This window comes from Papaver somniferum, chromosome 3, assembly GCF_003573695.1.
Source record: "Papaver somniferum cultivar HN1 chromosome 3, ASM357369v1, whole genome shotgun sequence".
Lineage (NCBI taxonomy): Eukaryota > Viridiplantae > Streptophyta > Magnoliopsida > Ranunculales > Papaveraceae > Papaver > Papaver somniferum.
This window is the reverse complement of record NC_039360.1, coordinates 167,618,752-167,635,425: the sequence shown is the minus strand read 5'-3', so window position 1 is coordinate 167,635,425 and position 16,674 is coordinate 167,618,752. Positions and strand designations below refer to the sequence as shown.

Below are 16,674 nucleotides of genomic sequence, written 5' to 3'. Positions count from 1 at the left end.
ACTTTTAGTTTCTTATGTTTTTCATTTTTCACATTATATTGTTTACCTTTATAATTATATTTGCATAGGTTTGTACGCATTTAATCTAGGTGGATACGTTCGCTTAATTGTATTCGATTATGAGACTAGTTTCTTATAGAATTCGTATCTTGAAAGACAGATAACAAGTTTAATTACTTTGAATAATTCCAATGGAATTATTTGGATTCCACTAGATTGATCTTGGATATTTATTTTGATATCGTCCAAGTGCTCTTCTCAACAATCAAGTTTACGGATTCTTGTCTATATACATACTGATTGAGAAGAGGTTAGAGATATAAACAATATATGTATATTATCAAGGATGATCAGTTGTTCTACTTGCAATCGTATTAAGTTTTTCCATACATGTTGTCGAACGAAAAAGTCGGTGGTGTACTTCGTACCCCTGCATTTTCAGTTTCTAACAACGTTAAGCAAGTTTCACAACAAACCATAGTTATATCTACTTAAGGAAGCTCAACGATACACAAAATTTCTCCCAATTTTTGATCCCAAAGAACTCTTGGATCAGTAAGCCATAGGAAGTATTCCACATATAACCCTTTGATTCTGATTCTCCCTTCATGTCTGAGCTGTATTACACTTTGTTGAATCTTACAAACACAACAAGCAACATTTTCAAACCAAATCTTGTTTTTGTGCAACCATTAGAGTACCAAAAGAGGCAGCCAACCAGACTTCCTGGATGATTGGTATTTTATGTGCACACAGATTTAGGGTATTATAAAAAGAAGATGGGTGTAAAAAAATGAGAAAATGCCTCCCAACCAATCCCACAGAATGAAGCTAAAATCATGATGCCACAGAACATAATCCATTGTATACCGATCCTTATTGCAAACATAACATCTAGAAGCTAGATGAAAATTTATATTCTTCATATTTTCACATGTTTATCTATACAAGTGCTTCAAACTGTATAATGCATTGGAATATATATGAAACTTGTTCCTAATTGTATGATTTTAAACCTTACAATGCAACAGAATGCATCTGTAATATATTCCTCGAAAACAAAATAATATATCAGAACACAATCGATACCTCGAAGCAATGAAATCCATACTCATAGCAATTAATCATACCAGTTACCTCATCTAGAGAACACATCCCATTATCTAATTGTTCGTTTATGAAGGACAATCGGAGGCTTATACAAATGTCTAAGTTGATAGACTAAGATATCAATAGCCAAATTCTTGTACATAAGAAGAAGAAAGAAAAAAAGGATATTTGTATTTATGAATTAGCACTTGTAAAGAAAAAACATTAGAAAAACCTAATACAGGATTTTCCCGATTTGTGCATATCATCCTTATGCAAGGGAAATGATAATCTTCTCTGTATCGTTTCAATTTTATCGGATGTTAAAAAAGTGGCAGCACTATACACACGATCACAATTCTTAGCGCATTTGGTTAAGAATAATAGCTAGATAACCAACCTGACAGCAAAATAAAACCTAAAGGCAATTCTTATTCTCAAGTAAATACAGAGTTATATTTTCCTTAATAATTCGCACAATTTCCATAAACCGAAAACCAATTGTAGATCACCACAGTTACATTCACTAGATATGTACGTCTATAGATTCATATTTATAGCGTTACAAAGACATATGTGATTTTGTATTACCACTATAATCATCGCAACTCTAATCCTAAGAGTTTTCATGGCTAACAGGTATAACACTGAAATGTCTAATCCGGAACCAACAAACCCCGAGATTGAATTTTTGTCGGTCAATTCTTGTCTCTCATACACAACCTCTAAAGTGACATTTTGACAAAATTAGGATGATGGGCTCACTTAAAGGTGAGAACAACATCAACATTAGACTGTACATTGCATCGCTGAGGACTGTGTGTCCATTCATTCAAGTCTTGGTAAAGTAGGTAAAAACTACATGAACTACAATCTTAAGAAGAGGTCAGCTGCTATGAAACTTAAGATAATTGTGCAAACATTGTTGGATGAAATGAGATTAAACGAAGTAACAGTAACAAGTGTAACATATTTATGCATACTAAAACATAGAAAAATGAGTATGATTATCCGTAGAAGTGGAATGGAAGCAAAACAATGTCCCTTATCCAGATTAACAACCCCAACAGAAAATATATAAGGTCCACAAAGAAATTCTCTCATAACAATTAAAATGCAAGTTCTAAACTGATTCTTTTTTTTTTAAATCGGCAAAGAAGAGTTTATGAAAATATGTAACCAAAATCAGATATGAGTACACTCTAAAAAAAACATCCGATTAAAACCAATTAGCTAGTTGTCCTGACACTATCAGTGAACTAGATACAAATTGAAACTTGAACTGATATTTCTACAAAAACAAAAAACAACTTAAAACATCTCTAATCCAATATCCAATATCAACCAATTCCAAGATGCCACAAACTTCCAACTAATGATACCCCCGTTCTGTTTAGAAGGTCGGTACCTGGTCAACTTCTCATGTTTAAAGAGTCTGTAATCCGTGATATACATACTTTCAAGCTTAAAGGGTTTCCAAAAACAACTTAGTTTTGAGAGGAGACGTCATAATGACAATATGTCTCTGTATGATCGCCAGGGTATGTGTAAAGCTTCCCACATATAACCAAAACTCAGATCATAATAAACTCCCATCTGATTCTGGGAACGGCAAGCAGATCTCTGGGTCACATGTTCGTTCTTCCCCTAACATCGCCTCAATCTTACTCTTAGTCCTCACTTTTACAATCTCACTTTCTGTTTAAAACTTCTAATGAAATTATAGGGTTTGGTTGCTTTACATATGAATATTTTATCATTTTTACTAAAATACCCTTGGACAATCCCAATGGTAAGTTGATTGTAGCCTATTGAGGAGATCCGTTTATTCAATTTCTGGAGCCTATGCTGGTGCCTGGTGGTGTTGACGAATGGTTTCTGCTACCAGTACACTTGGTTTGCAGTTTCATTACTTAGAGTCCAAGATAAAATCATTACACAAATCCTAGCCCTCATCCTTCAACCAATTATATTTTTTCGTTTCCATTTTAGCTATTACGCCGCATTTGTCGTCTGATTATGATATCGAAATTTAGTTTTTAATTATCTTGTTAGGATTCATCTAAACTTGAAAATTTTGAAACCCATGGGAAATTTTTAATCATTACACAAACATTGTGTAACATATCATAAGAGCACCTACAATTGAGGATGGAAATAATCTTTTCTTTTTAATGACACGTATGATTGTAGATCCCTATTTAGTATAAATGCATCTCTAATAGTTAGGTCCTACAAATTAAGAGGTATGGAATACTAAATATGAAGGTGTTAAAGAAAGTCTTAACTACACCTTCAGAATGGCCCCTAACTAATTCCATACCGTTAATTTTATTTAAAAAAAATTAATATCCAATATAAAATCATGCTAAAAAAATAATTTATGCTTATCTAAATCTAAAATGCATAGCACAACCTTGACTACTGGAGATGAAATTCGGAACAAGGGTCTTATTTAGCACATATTTGGAAACCCAAACAAATGGAGGTCTAAAAATGAAATTCACGTAGGATTTTTTTGACCCACTTTTTGAGATGCTCTAATTTGGGATACGTAGCAGATTTAGGGTCAGAACGGCTACGTTTTTGTCGTGAGATAAATTCTGAGAAAATTGCAGATGTTAGTTGTAGGGGTAAAAAAAAATTACAATTGTTTCAAGAATGTCTTAACGGCAAAAGTCTAAAGCGTGCAAAGTAGTACTCAAGAGTGCAGCTGCAAGCTAAACTTCTGTGCATCTCAACTCAATGCTTTTAAGGGACCAAAATCATCCTCATGGGAGAGGTCTGATCCATTTTTAGGTATTGGCCCATTAGAATACCATATTCCTAGGTTAAAAATACCACTGAATTACTCTTCAAATAATTCTAGAAGTAGACTTATATTCCTAGAAGGAACAATATGAGTTATATTCTTAGAAGTTGACAAAAATAGTGGGGTTTCCTAATCTGTGTATGATTAGTTTTAGCATTGTCCTAAACCTATAAATAGGTCCATTGAGTGCTTGTAGTGGTCACACGCAGAAGACTAGAGGAAATGCCAGAATACAAACCAAGAGAAAAAAAGCAACACCTAAGATAAAATCCTTAAAGGTAAAAGTTGTAAAGTTTTTACTCCAAAGGAATAAAATTACCGTTTTCTGTTGTATTCTATTTTCTCTTTTATTCTACTTGTATACTTATATGGCTATTCTATACCTATCTTACCGGGGTCTATAAATTTTGTCAATATCTCAATACACTAATTTTTCTTCAATATATTATCTATTTCCTTCTTGCTAAGCTAATATTTATTTTTGATCTTTCTGTTTGGTTTCTTAACATCAAGAGATGGTGCAGACTTATTCTTAAAGAACTCTTTTAGATCAAGCACATTTGCAAGAGAAGATATCGGATCCTGACTCATAGTTCGGACAAGGAATGACCAGAGAATGAGAGAGATCCTCTATATTTTTCATACTACCGAAAATATAATATTCCTATAAATACGAATATCCACTACAAAAAACCCGAGAAAAGGCCACTAAAATCTGGCAACTGCACAAAAAAATTAGTTTCCAAAGCCTTTCGGAACTAGTCAACTGCAACTAGTAGTTCTTATATACTTTGGCAATAAATTGATCGCAACTATTGTTTTTATTAGTTTCTAAACTCTTTAGCAACAAACATATGCCAACAACATGATATACGCTAGTAACCTAATGCTTCCATAACTAGGCAAAGGAAACTTGTAGTTCCTATATACTTCGGCAACATGTTGATCGCAACTCCAGTTTTCGTTAGTTTCCAAAAAAATTAACAAATGTAGGCCAACTAATGTAGGCCAACTACAAAACATACGCTTGTAGCCTAATGCTTTTGAAACAAAGCAGACACAACTACTAGAACTGCTAGTTCTTAAGTACTCCGGCAACAGTTTAATCACAACTACTGTTTCCATTAGTTTCTAAACACAAAACCAAGTAGATTATGTGGCGACTTGAACTCCAGCATTGCGGGTTTAAGTCTAAGTCATCAACCATCCTCAATAATGTTCCGATTTGTAAGCTTTGTGCAGTCTTTTTAACAATATTAGATCACTTTTTCACTGACCTTAACTTGTAAATTATGGAAGAAGTAGTGCAAATTGCTATCACAAATGTACAGTTAAAATCAATACTTAAACTCAAATAGATAAGAAGATCAACTAGTGCTGTCAGTATCTTCCACCAGCTTTGCGAATCCCCATCGAGCGTGTCTAATTTCATGAACCTGATCAATAAGAGCATCATCTGCAACATGAAAGATCCACCTGATATACACTGGGTGTTGCTCTCTCTTGGTGAACATAATTAGAAATGCTAGCAGCTAGCCGGCTCCCCATGAATTCGCACAGCGAGATTCTTACTATCACCACAAGGACAACTAAATATGATTTCAGGATTTCCAAGTTTCCCATTGACTGTATCTATGAAATTAGTAAATGCATCATGGTATTCAGGAGTTCCTATACATGTATAAGATATATGAATTTTAGCAGAAAAAGTCAAAATATTTTAAACATGATAGGGGGATGCAATGATAATTATCCTACGGAGTATATGGCTGCTTAATTGCTTTCGGAAGCAACCAGATGACACTTGTACTAAACCAAAACCATGATTGATTGGATAAAATCTAGCTAAAGCACAAGTCATGAAATTAAAACTTGTGAGCCAACTGCAGAGAAAACATTTCAAGTAGTTGCTTGAAGAAACTGCAGAAGGACGAACGGAAGTTCACTCATCCGCAATGTACCTGAAAAGTAAACCGAAGAAGCAATGAGAAAAAGTGCATAGGAACACAAAAGAAAGTTTACCAAAGCTTAAATTGAAGTAATTGGAAGGAGTTACCTACCAGGGTTTGTAAATAAAATTTGGGGATATCAATGAGCACTCAATCCTTTGCTGGCAACCAGGAGTAACTGCGTGATCCAAGTACACAAGGCATATGCTCCTATTTGTTTCCAACAAGAAAACAGGAAATACACAATAAGAGCTATGGAGTAGAATGAGAATGTATCCACAGAAAGGTACACCAAATAGATACAGTAATAGTCAGAAGAACAAGCATATTTCTCGTGGAAACTAAAGTTCACCCCCATAAGAATGACAATTCAGAAATCACTGCAACAGAACAACTAAAGTTCATCTCAGGTGACAATTCACAAATTGAACATGCTTGGGACAGTTTACGCATTATCCAGAAGCAATATACAGCAAATATACAACAGTCTACTCCATTTCCACTTTTCTTACATGGTGGTTCGAAGACTAATTCTTCATTACAAAGAAGCCAGAAGAAAGAAGAAACAAAACTCTGTGCCCCTACCCCTGCCAGAAACGGATATATTGACTTAAAGCCACTGTTAAGTTGTTAACCCTGTTACAGCTAAACATAAGTGAAAAATTGGTTCATTTTTAATAACCAAGATATTGGTGTATTTCCTGACCACATTTTAGGTGTACTAACATTGAGGTTAACTTAACTAGTTGAGGACTGGGACCAGACAAGCTGTTTCTAGAGAGATCAGCTTCAAAAAGATTCATAAGATCTCCAAAACTTTGAAGGAGTTTTACCCGGTTTTTTTCTAAGTGCAAACGTTCAAGACTTGTGAGCTCTCCCATACTTACAGGTAAATTTCCTATTAACATGTTTTCATGAATTGGTAATTCTTGGAGTGAAGTCTTACCAATTGATGATGTTAGTAATTCTTGGAGTAAATCTGTTATCTGACGTTCCTCGATATGTTTGGGAAATTAGCTTCTGAAATGAACCTGGAATGCTTCCGCCAAGCCGATTGTATTATGGATGACTGTAACCTCCTGAATTTGCAATTAACGGGTTAAGCCTGAATTTCATCTTGAATTCTTTTCTCCTGCAAAATGAAGTGGTGGAAATCAGTTTTTACCTTTGGGGTCCAAGCTAAATGTATTGAAAAAATTCAACACAGAACAGACTTCAGAAAACACCCTATTGTAGGCAAACACAAAGATCAACAGGTATAATAAACCTCATGAAGCAACGGCCACTTCATTCCATTTCTCCCAAAGCCAGGTAATTGGTGCTGGTTCTAGTGTTGATGACATGAGAGGGTCTGCAATTGGTGCTGCTGAAGGGGATGCAGATTCAAGAGGGTTTGCAATTAGTGCTGCTGAAGGTAAAATACCAAGAAAAACACACAATTCACAAAGAAAAGCCTCGAATCCAAACTAACATAACCCTAAGAAGCCAAGAGTAAATGGTCTTTACCATCCGTGTCGGCAAAACGTAAACTAGAGCAAATTGCTGATGCATTAGATCATTATCAAGCCTATACGACCCAACCTAAATCACCCAAGAAAACACCCAATGAACACACTCTTTAATCATAAATAATAAACCCACTACAAATTAAAATTGTGGAAAACTAATACCATTCCAAAAAAGGGTTTTCATAAATGAGTAAAAGAGATAAAGCCAAGAAATAGGAAGCGTAGCTAAGGCAAATTAATATTGGACTCTTATCTCATTTTTGAACTAGCTTGGAGAAAAAATCTTCTAGTTACAGAGATTTCATAGTTCAAACCAGAGCACCCTCTTCTTCACCACTATAACTACTGTTGAGAATGCAATCCATAACATTGGCAAGTGAGACAATATCTCAAACAGGTAATACATATCAAAATGATGACTAAGATTACTCAAATGAAGGGGAAAAGAAAGACAAGAAGAAAATTACCTCGAACTGATGATTAATTTCAGGTGCTAAATGATACCCAAACATCTAAATCCCCGACAAACAAAACCAATACCCAACTCCAACAAAATGAAAACCCTATTAAGAAATCAATATTTTTTCTTTAGATCAACAAAAGACTCTGAGAAACTAATGTGAATCATAAGAAACTTGAAAAACAAAGATGCAACTCAATTTTACCTTTGAGTAAGGGAAACCTCTATCACCACCTTTCTCAACAGTACTGCAAATCAAAAACTCGCTTCTATAACAGAAGCAAGCCCATTAATGCCAATCAGAAAAAGATCTGTTGGAGAAAATGTTGCAAGATTATGACAAGAACAACTTTCAATCACCATGAGTTCAGCTTGCTTCCTTAACAATTTTTCTTGAATTTTTTTTTCAATCAATCAATTGTCAACACTAACTGCACAAAATCGAAATAACAAATTGATTAAACCCCCCAAAAGAAATGAAATCGGTCAAGAAACCCCAAAATCAAACGAATCCCACACTTACAAAACCCTGGAAATGACAGGGAAAGATAATTGACTCAAAGATTTAAAAAAAAAATTAAGATCTGAACAACATATAGCATCGACTGCAACTTTCTCGAAGAATACAGAGAGAAATCACAACAAACCTCAAACGTTAACAGCCACTTCATTCCCTTTCTCGCACCACATAAACTCGTGGTTTTAAAGTTTATTTTTAGCCTTGATTTTCCCTTGGTGAAAATGTTTGGTTAACTGATTTGGATTTGGTTTGGCCGGAAAAGGTCAATTTGGAATTTCTGAGAGAAAAAAGAAGATGAGAGTTTCTTTTAAACTGTGAGCTAGAGATGTGGGGGATCTGAGTTTCAATTCTGGAAACAAGTTTTGCTTTTTGTTTTAGTTTCTTAGAGATAGGGGAGAGATCAATGTTTTTTTAGAATAATTGATACTGAGAATGAAAGAGAAAGGGTGAGATAGGAGCTGTGAAAAAATTTCTAGTCGAGAATTCTAGAAAAATTCATTGAAATTTTAGATTTCACCCAAAAAAAGGCGCCAGCATTCCCGCCAAATCATTTTCCCCAAAATGTTTTCCCGCCACATAAAAATTATGGTTGAAATTCTTTTGCCACCGTTGAATAAGATGGCAATCCTTATACCTTTTGTGTTTTAGTAGATAGCCGTAGGATTAAAAAATCTAATTTTCTATTGGTTGGATATATATCAGGCTGGATCGCGTATATTTAGCTATGGTGTATTGGTGTGGTGTCTTGTGTGTAACCCGAAATTTGCATTGCTAAATATTGGGATCTTAATTGTAGTGACTATCAATAGATAACAAGAAATGGGTGGATAATGAGGAGCGAGTTGAGTTTGAGGAAAAAGGGTTAACCTGATAAAATCCTCATAATTTAAAAATATATTTTTAGAAAAATATTCGATTTTAATGTCAGAATCTTATTCATTGTCGATTCATTCTCTCAAACTTCAAATTGTTCTATCTCAAATTTCATATATTATTCTCATTATGAGTTTGGTATTGGAATTTGTGTAAACTAAACATGACCAAATTAAAAATCGAGTAAAATTGGTGGATAAATGTGTAAAATCTAATGCAGTTGATTCCAAGACAATCATTTGTATTTTTAGTTCACATGCATTTGGAGCGGTTATTTCTTGGTATAGGCCGAAGTCTTACAAATTGGCGTCTCGAACTCAAAATACTCCCGTGCAATACATTTGTTTAAAGGTTAATAGAATTTGCTTAATCTGGCATCTGCTTACTCCACCATTTTACTCTTTAACCGGTAAAACGTTTTTAAAACGAACACTAAGTTAATAATATATAATTGGAGAAAATTAGTGCAATCCGTGAGAAAATGAGTGAGGTCGACCGACATTAGGTAAGACTGGTGAAATTTTGGTTTGAATGGGTAAAACCCCATGGAGTCCAAGCTAATTCCAATAAAATCAAGCGATATTCGATAAGATTGAGGATATATAACATATGAAATTGGGTAAGGTCGATGGACATTCGATTAAAATCATGGATAAATGGAGAAACCTACAGAATCGAGAGAAGAAATCTACCGATATTGAATAAGATTGACGGATAACAAGCAAAATCGAGTAAAGTCGACCGAAAATTTAGTTTGAATTGATATGTAACCATATAAACCTATGAAATCTATGGGAAATCTAGTGAGTTGAGCGGTATTGGATATGATTGATTTAAACGCGCGAAATTAACTAAGGTTGATGAACATTTGGTGATAAATTTCTGATAACTGAAGAAACCAGTAGAACTGGGATAAAGAGTAAGGATGGATGTTATCTAATCATAAGATGATGGATGACAAGTGAAATTAATTGAAGTTGATCAAAATTGGATTTGAATTGATAAATACCCATATAAACCCATGGAATTAGAAAAAAGTTGCGTGAGGTCAGGTGATATAAAACACATTGATGAATAACATGAAATTGACTAAGGTTCATGGACTTTCAATTAATATGATAGATAATTGGACGAATCAGTGAAATCAAGGAGTAATTGGGTTGTGTTGACCAATATTGGGTAAGTTTGATAGTTAACAAGCGAAACCATGTGAAGACGATGGAAATTCGTTTGTGTCACTAGGTGACCATATAAACCCATGGAATACTTGAGAAATATAATGAGGTTGAGTGATATTGGATAAAAATGATCAAAAACGAGTGAAATTTCCTAACATGGGTGGACATGAGGTTTAAATGATGGATAATTGGATAAACCGACGTAATTCGAGAAAAACTCAGTGAGACCTAACCACATTGATTAAGGTGTAGAAACCAAAATTAAGTGAAGTTTATTGTAATTCAGTTTTAATTGGTAGGTAAGTAACCATATAGATAAACCTATCGAATCTAAAAGAAGTTAGTGAGCTAGAGCGGTATTGGATAATATTGCTACCCAACATGTTAAAATTGAGTGAGATCATGCAATATTAGACATGATTGATAGATAACATGTGAAATCTATTAGAATCGATAGATCTCACCCTATTGTATTACCAACGAGATTATATAGTTGATATTTATTTAGCGGTCATTCATTTGCATCAGGTGGGCAAATTTTTTTTTTTTTTTTTTTGTTATGGTTTTGCTTTTGTTTGTTTTTTTTCTATTTATTTATAAAAATCTCCAATTTCATTAATGTCAAATCCAAGGATACATAGAATTTTTAAACATGAAGAACCTTTGAGTATCAAGAAGAACAAATTGTAAGGAGTACATGGGCAAATATTACGACTAGAGAGAAAAGGAATATTGAGAATTAACTAATTATGAATACAAAAGATCCGATGAAATCAGATGACGGGTGATATTAGGACAAAACTCTACCATTTGATGTATTTTCTTCTCGAGAAAGATATGCTCCATCTTCAATGGAGTAGTTTGCACAAATTTTGACCAAAAAAAGGCATAATCCGGCGACTGGAGCTCCATATTGATGATCTTCAAAATTCTAGTAACTAAAGTATAATAACTAATAAAGCTAGAGGAGAAACACTTAAAAGTGTAAATAGAAATGCCATAAAGATGCAACCAAACTACAGATGACTGGAAGAATATATCGTCGGAAAACGATAAAAACCTTCACAAATCTAAACCCTACCTTCCAATCCAAAAGAAACCAATAAATAATAAAATCTAGATACTTATACTGCTCATATTTTCTCCAGGAAATCTGAGTAGTTTAGAGCTCGCCGGAAATATTTTCCCCTCGACGGAAATCGTTGATGTCTAGAATGGATAAAAGAGAGAGGAGGAAAAAGTTTTCTGGTTCTGCTATTCGTATTTCACAGTCACACAAATTCTAAAAGATACGTATTTTTATTTTAAATTGACAAGTGTAAATTTTGTTTGCATCCATTAATGGAAATCAATAAGATGAATGCATCACAGAAAAGCTGGTTAAACCGTTATTAAAGCTTTATGAAATGAGTAATAACCAAAGCATCATTGACAATTTTAGAACGACTAGATTTAACGTGTCACATTCCAATGGACTATATGTTTTTTTTTTGAAGGATACATTTTACACGCTAGTATATGCTACCAAATGATTAGTTTTGTGGACCATTTTTTTAAATGATCGTTTGTGCTCATTTTAACATCCAAGTTCGTATGCATTTACATATTTCTTATTTTTGATAAATGTATACATTTACATAAAAAGTGCCATGTTTTGAACGTGTCTACTAGTCTCGTGTTTTTAATGGAGGAAGAGAGAGCAAGACAGGAGGCTGGAAATTCATCGTTTTTATGAAGTTTCCTACTTATAGTAGTTCACTCACGTCCAGGTTTCGAACTCGGAGCCAGGTTCATCCCTCGAAGTTGACGAAAAGGGGTCTCTTTGAGGTTTAGGAGCCAGGTTCATTTCTCGAAGTTTCCGACTTATAGTTGTTCAATGATGACGAGGTGCAGTATCCAATTTTATGAAAAGGTAACATATTTTTGATGGTATTTTAGTTATAATTTCTAATCCGACGATCTAAAATTAAGCAAAAAAAAACAAAAATTATCTAACGGTCACAATTCCTTGTTTGGCATGACAAAAACAAACACATTCCTCAATCCGTAACCTATTATCTTAACCAATCATATTGTACAAAAACTAATCTAACGGCTCTTATTATTATCATGCGGATTGAGGAAATTCCACCACAATACCGCTCAAACATCCCGTCAAAATTTTCCTCATTCTTCTAGAAACAGCTACGTGTCACCTCTTCCATTTTTTGGATAATAAAAAAATCGAAAACCACCACACGTACTCTTCACACATGTTTCAGAATTGAGGACCACCACATGTTTGGTCTCCCTCGGTTCTTTCTCCATTCAACTCACACACTTTCTCATCTCAGAAAGAGAAAAACTATATGTAAACCCTAACTCTTTCTCATCTAAAAAAATCAAATCAAAAGAGTTAATCAATTACTCAGAAAGATAAAAACTCTTTTCACCTCAAACCCCAATTTATGGTATCCGTCAAATTAGAAAACTCTTGATCTACAAAAAATCTCTCTAAAAATTCTATCTGCAACCCTCTGTCATCTGATAAACATCAAACCCAACATCACCTCAAACCTAACTTCACCTTAAACCCCAACTTCATCTCAAGAAATCTCAGCTTAAACTACGCCGATTTACATCTCAACATCAAACTCTGGTATAAATCTCACATGTACAGATTTATTTTTCATGTTCTGTTTGTTTGATACCTGATTTCCTGTATATAATTAGATTTTCATTTTCGTTGTGTTTGAATTCGTTAATTTCTGCAATAATTCGTCACTGATTTCCTGATTAGGGTTTTGTTTTCTTAGGCGAGTTAGGGTTTATTTTCTGAACCGATTCATATGATTTCTTTTTTTTTTCTTATAACAAATACCCTTTGCTAATAAGCTTAATTAATACACATAGGAAGTATGATTTATTTCTGAAAACCACAAAATGTTCTGTGACTCGAGCGAGTCAGAACAGATTCATGTTTGTTCTTCAATTTGGTTTGCTGATTGGTTTTTTTTCTGAACTGATTCTTGATGTGCAGAGTTGCTTAAGCTAACAGATGGTGGAGTTTAAATGAAAGAAAAAAATCAAACCGAGGGATTGTCACAGCTAATGTGAAGGAAATTTCTCATAGTGCAGGCAACAGTAGTTTTTCCAGCGTAGAATAAGATTTGGTATTACATTGTATCTCATTCTTTTTCTACTGATGTTATTTTGAATCCTTGTTGTATATATGGTGTAATTTTAACCTAGCTTCTTTTGTATGCGACTTGTTGCTGCTTCAAAGATTGCAGAGAACAAGCCTTGTGATGCGGTGATTTTGTTCCCGGAAACCCATTGTTCTAAAAAACTACCACCCAAATGTCAGGTGATGAAAGTAAGACATACTGTACAATTACACTTCGAATTTTATGTGTGTTAATTGATCTGTGCAACAGTACTGATCTGTAATTTATGTAGAAAACAATGAGGACATGAAAGAAGCAACACTGCGAGGAGAATCTGTTTACAATAAACAAATGTGGGACTGCGGCTGCTAAAGCAAAGGAAATTAATCATAGTGCGGGCAACAGAAGTTTTGCCAGCGTAGAATATGATTTGGTATGCATTAATTGTATCTCATTCTTTGTCTACTGATGTTGGTTCGAATCCGTGTTTTATATACCGTGTAGTGTTAACTTACTTGGTTTGTTTGCAACTGCTTGCTGCTTCAAAGATTGCGGAGAACAAGCCTTGTGATGCAGTGATTTTGTTTTCAGAAACCCATGGTTCTAAAAAATTGCCACCGAAATGTCAGGAGATGAAGTAAGACATACTACAAATATACTTAGAATTTTGTGTCTAAATATATCTCTGCAACAGTATATGATCATGTATAGCTATCTGTAATTTATGTAGAAAACAATGGAGGACATGAAAGAAGCAACACTGCGAGGAGAATCTAGTAAAACTCCATCTGACATATATGAAACTGTCTATAATGAACAACGTGGGAGTCTTAACAAACGTGGTCGCAAAGCTTCTCACACTCACAAGAGTTTGGCTGATTTAAGGGAAAAAGAAATACAATTGTTGAATTGAAGAATTGAGTCTCTACAGACAGAAAACATGCTACAGAGAAGAGAAACACGTCGGCTTACTGATCTAATTAATAGTTTTTTTTCTAAACATTATCCTTCCATGGTTGTACCAGATGTATCAGATGATGAAATGGAGGATGATGCAGAGGTCAGTGGGCGAGATCTTGATGTGGAAGGTCAAAATGATGAGGATGACTATGATGACCTAGAGGATGAAAACTACATCCGTGACTATCCTGATATGGAGGATCGAAATGTGGAAGGTGCCATGGATGATGAATTATTTTCTTTATTTGAAAGATTGACGTGGAGGATTCCAATTGGGAGTGGGCCAGCGAGTGATGCATGAATTTCTATTTTATTTTGTTTTGTGTTTTTTTTTCTTTCTTGTTTTTTTTTCAGGTATTAGGATATTAGGGTAGGGAGGATGATAACGAGCATCCAAGGTGTTATGACTTTTTACTCTTGGTTCTGGAAATGAAATGCATATTTTATTAATTTGTTTTGTCAATGCATACATTATACAAAAAAATTGTTAATTAGGATATGATCAAAAATAGTAATTAACTAATTATGAGGTTAATTACGATATTTTCATTATCATATTAATTATGATAATTATTTGAGTTTAATTACGATATTAATTACAAGATAAATGAAGATATTAATTACCATATAAATATAATAATTAATTGTGATATTAATTACAATATCATCCATGCATACACCCAAAATAATTACAATATCACAGTTGCGGAATGAATATCACAGTTGCGGAATTATAATTACAATATCACAGTTGCGGAATGATTTGGGAACCATATGCCAACTAGTAAATTTAATTGTTTAACGATTCGATAACTATCAATCAACTTCAATTTAATTGTCTATACCTATTGAAATTATGAAATCATAGTATTTGGCTACCACCAAATTAATTGCTAAATAAATCCACAACAAGATTTTAATTTAGTTGCCATATTATGTGGAAAGTTACTGACAACTACGATGATTATGTTGTTAATATGTTTGGTAACTCTAGAACAACTGCAAAATTTTGTGGTTTTAATTAATTGCATTTAACTAAGTAACGTATTTGGCTCCTGTAACATAAGTTGCCAAATGAAACCATGGCAACTATGTATTTTTAGTAATTGCCTTTACATTTGGAAACACCCCATACGACAACTTAGGCTCCGCAACTACCATTAGTTGCCAATGTGTTTGACAACTAAAAACTCATATTCGGCAACCAAACTAGCTTGGTTGCCAATGCTCAAGTTTTTTGTAGTGATCTTAAATATATTTTCGATTACTATATTTTATTCCCATAATCTACACACAATTGCTTTGATTTTTGCTTCCCCACACACATAATCGGCACACAAGGTGAGGATGTCTAATACCGATTAGGTGGTATTAGTATGAGAATTTCTCTCACCATGGTATTTAGAACAAACAAGATGTTCTTGATCTAGTGAAGTATGATTCAAACAGCTTCTCTAGTTACCTCGAATTAATGAAGTTTTCAGATATTGGTTGGAATTGCATATGCACTTCTTAGCAATCCTTGTTTTTGAGACAGTTTTGCACTTTGTCTTATTTTTCCTTGCACAATTAGGTGATTTTTTAACATCGGAAGACATGCCCATTTTTAAAATGGTTAAATCACTAATGGAAAACGAGGGAGTTAAATTAACAACTAGTGCGATATTAGATGTTTCCTCTTCCTCAGAGTTGTATGAATCTTAGGTCTCGTCTAGAGTTATAGATAACGCCTTGCTCCTAGTATATTTCCTTAGATTAGGACAATATTTAGCCAAATGACTAAAACCTTTATACTTGAAGCACTTAGTCTGATATTCATCACCTTCTTCTTGATCTTTTTTGTTCTTGATTGGAACTCGATCATGAGGACGAGAAGTACGATGAATATCTTTTACAAATCTCTTATTACTTTTCATTAAGAGATCCCGAAACTGTCTTGTAATCAGTGATAATGTTTGTTCTACATCATCATCAGAATCTTCTGCAATCAATTCATCAGAATCATCTAACAATCTATTTTTCTTTACAGGAGCTTTTGGAAAATTTTCATCTTTAAAAGCGATTCTTTTAGCCTGAATAGATTGTGATTCATGATAAAATATCTTTAACTTCCCAACAAGTGTGCTTCGAGAGAGAGTTGAAAGATCATTTCCCTTGTTGATTGCATGTTACTTAGTTT

General features: G+C 33.9%; 3 long non-coding RNA genes and 1 pseudogene across 4 annotated transcripts; all 4 read right to left on the bottom strand.

Moving 5' to 3' along the window:
* Positions 1–1,318: 1,318 nt before the first annotated feature.
* LOC113362324 lies at positions 1,319–1,428 on the bottom strand (annotated as a pseudogene).
* Positions 1,429–5,191: 3,763 nt separating this feature from the next.
* Positions 5,192–6,940, bottom strand: LOC113361876. Its single transcript, XR_003365398.1, has 3 exons — positions 6,797–6,940; positions 5,962–6,060; positions 5,192–5,862 (listed from the first exon to the last, which is right to left on the bottom strand). It is a non-coding gene; the product is annotated as an uncharacterized LOC113361876 (long non-coding RNA).
* Positions 6,941–6,955: 15 nt separating this feature from the next.
* On the bottom strand, positions 6,956–7,881 carry LOC113361875. 2 transcript variants are annotated; one of them, XR_003365397.1, is made up of 3 exons: positions 7,826–7,881; positions 7,118–7,216; positions 6,956–6,982 (listed from the first exon to the last, which is right to left on the bottom strand). It is a non-coding gene; the product is annotated as an uncharacterized LOC113361875 (long non-coding RNA). The 2 variants fall into 2 exon arrangements; XR_003365396.1 differs by lacking the exon at positions 7,826–7,881 and adding an exon at positions 7,357–7,421.
* Positions 7,882–7,897: 16 nt separating this feature from the next.
* LOC113361874 lies at positions 7,898–8,605 on the bottom strand. The gene is made up of 3 exons (XR_003365395.1): positions 8,466–8,605; positions 8,024–8,249; positions 7,898–7,921 (listed from the first exon to the last, which is right to left on the bottom strand). It is a non-coding gene; the product is annotated as an uncharacterized LOC113361874 (long non-coding RNA).
* Between the last annotated feature and the right edge of the window lie 8,069 nt (positions 8,606–16,674).